Raw genomic sequence first — 3,388 nt, forward strand, 5'->3', positions numbered from 1 at the left:
GCAAAAACTCTCAATAAGATACTAGCAAATCGAATTCAACAGCATATAAAAAGAATTATTCACCATGATCAAGTGGGATTCATTCCTGGGCAGCAGGGCTGGTTCAGCATTTGCAAATCAATCAACGTGATACATCACATTAATAAAAGAAAAGATAAGAACCATATGATCCTGTCAATCGATGCAGAAAAGGCCCTTGACAAAATTCAGCACCCTTTCTTAATAAAAACCCTTGAGAAAGTCGGGATAGAAGGAACATACTTAAACATCATAAAAGCCATTTATGAAAAGCCCACAGCTAACATCATCCTCAATGGGGAAAAACTGAGAGCTTTTTCCCTGAGATCAGGAACACGAACGGAATATCCACTCTCACTGCTGTTATTTAACATAGGGTTGGAAGTGCTAGCATCAGCAATCAGACAACAAAAGGAAATCAAAGGCATCAAAATTGGCAAAGATGAAGTTAAGCTTTCACTTTTTGCAGATGACATATTATACATAGAAAATCCGATAGACTCCACCAGAAGCCTCCTAGAACTGATACATGAATTCAACAAAGTTGCAGGATCCAAAATCATTGTACAGAAATCAGTTGCATTCTTATACACCAATAATGAAGCAACAGAAAGACAAATAAAGAAACTGATCCCATTCACGATTGCATCAAGAAGCATAAAATCCCTAGGAATAAATCTAACCAAAGATGTAAAAGATCTGTATGCTGAAAACTATAGAAAGCTTATGAAGGAAATTAAAGAAGATATAAAGAAATGGAAAAACATTCCGAGCTCATGAGTTGGAAGAATAAATATTGTTAAAATGTCAATACTACCCAAAGCTATCTACACATTCAATGCAATCCCAACCAAAATTGCACCAACATTCTTCTCGAAGCTAGAACAAGCAATCCTAAAATTCATATGGAACCACAAAAGGCCCCGAATAGCCAAAGTAATCTTGAAGAAGACTAAAGCAGGAGGAATCCCAATCCCAGACTTTAGCCTCTACTACAAAGCTGTATTCATCAAGACAGCATGGTATTGGCATAAAAACAGACACAAAGATCAATGGAATAGAACAGAAACCCCAGAACTAGACCCACAAAAGTAGGGCCAATTCATCTTTGACAAAGCAGGAAAGAATATCCAATGGAAAAAAGACAGTCTCTTTAACAAATGGTGCTGGGAGAAATGGACAGCAACATGCAGAAGATTGAAACTAGACCACTTTCTCGCACCATTCACAAAAATAAACTCAAAATGGATAAAGGACCTGAATGTGAGACAGGCAACCATCAAAACCCTAGAGGAGAAAGCAGGAAAAGACCTCTCTGACCTCAGCTGTAGCAATTTCTTACTTGACACATCCCCAAAGGCAAAGGAATTAAAAGCAAAAATGAACTATTGGGACCTCATGAAGATAAAAAGCTTCTGCACAGCAAAGGAAACAATCAACAAAAGTAAAAGGCAACCAATGGAATGGGAAAAGATATTTGCAAATGACATATCAGACAAAGGGCTAGTATCCAAAATCTATAAAGAGCTCACCAAACTCCACACCCAAAAAACAAATAACCCAATGAAGAAATGGGCAGAAAACATGAATAGACACTTCTCTAAAGAAGACATCTGGATGGCCAACAGGCACAAGAAAAGATGCTCAACGTCGCTCCTCATCAGGGAAATACAAATCAAAACCACACTCAGATATCACCTCACGCCAGTGAGAGTGGCCAAAATGAACAAATCAGGAGACTATAGATGCTGGCGTGGATGTGGAGAAACGGGAACCCTCTTGCACTGTTGGTGGGAATGCAAATTGGTGCAGCCGCTCTGGAAAGCAGTGTGGAGGTTCCTCAGAAAATTAAAAATAGACCTACCCTATGACCCAGCAATAGCACTGCTAAGAATTTATCCAAGGGATACAGGAGTACTGATGCATAGGGGCACTTGTACCCCAATGTTTATAGCAGCACTCTCAACAATAGCCAAATTCTGGAAAGAGCCTAAATGTCCATCAACTGATGAATGGATAAAGAAATTGTGGTTTATATACACAATGGAGTACTACGTGGCAATGAGAAAGAATAAAATATGGCCCTTTGTAGCAACATGGATGGAACTGGAGAGTGTGATGCTATGTGAAATAAGCCACACAGAGAAAGACAGATACCATATGTTTTCACTCTTATGTGGATCCTGAGAAACTTAACAGAAACCCATGGGGGAGGGGAAGGAAAAAAAAAAAAAGAGAGATTAGAGTGGGAGAGAGCCAAAGCATAAGAGACTCTTAAAAACTGAGAACAAACTGAGGGTTGATGGGGGGTGGGAGGGAGGGGAGGGTGGGTGATGGGTATTGAAGAGGGCATCTTTTAGGTTGAACACTGGGTGTTGTATGGAAACCAATTTGACAATAAATTTCATATATTGAAAAAAATAATTAATTGATCCATTTAATCTTTTGAGGCATAACAGCCTATACATTATGTTTAACTTTGTATTATTCTTTATTATCAGTATTGTGATGTATGTCTAAATAGAGAGACTGATGTAGTAGTTTCTCCTATGAATTCTGTGACATTTATTTACATTGGATGCTCAATTAAATATTTCTCTAAATATTTATAACTTTCAAGTTACCTTCTTTTATACACTGTCTGGTGTTGGCTAAAGTGTTCTTTACTATGAGGGCCTTTCCTCATTCATTAGGTCTGTAGGATTTAATCTCATGTGTTCTTTGGGATATTGATTAAGGATTCAATTCCACTTAAAAGCATGGCAACTTTCTCTACATGTTAGTTTCTCTCCTGAAAGATAGCTATGATCTTGAGCAAGCTGGATCTGTGAGTTCCAGCTTTGGTTGGACACATTCTTTACCTCTGTAATGTTTCTCCTCAGTATAAAGTCTGAGATCTTGAGAAGGGTTCAGTAGTCACAAAAGTTTTATCACATTCTTCACATTTAAAGTTTTTCTCCAGTATGAATTCTGTGATACAGAATAAAGCTTCACCTCTTATTTGTAAGCTTACCAAATTCTTATATTTGCAAAATCCTCCCCAGTATACCTTCTCTGGTCAGGAGTCAGGGTTTAGCATTGCTTAAACACCTGGCCACATGCTTTAGTATTCAACGGTTATATTCCAGTGTAAATTTTCCAATGTAAAGTAAGGGGTGAGCAGTCCACAAAACATTTTTCAAATTCCTTAAATTTGGAAGATGTACTCCAGTATGAATTCTGTGATAATGACTAAAGTTTGAAGAGTGATTAAAGACATTATTACATTCTTTACATTGTTAATATTTCTGTCAAGTATGAATTCTGTGATGTTGAGTAAGTTGTAAGGGTCGGGTAAAGACCTGGTCACATTCTTTACATTTGTAAAGTT

The sequence above is a fragment of the Lynx rufus genome, unplaced genomic scaffold, assembly GCF_022079265.1.
Source record: "Lynx rufus isolate CCGP_SWC_20201006 ecotype Redwood Valley unplaced genomic scaffold, mLynRuf1.p SCAF_16, whole genome shotgun sequence".
Taxonomy (NCBI): domain Eukaryota; kingdom Metazoa; phylum Chordata; class Mammalia; order Carnivora; family Felidae; genus Lynx; species Lynx rufus.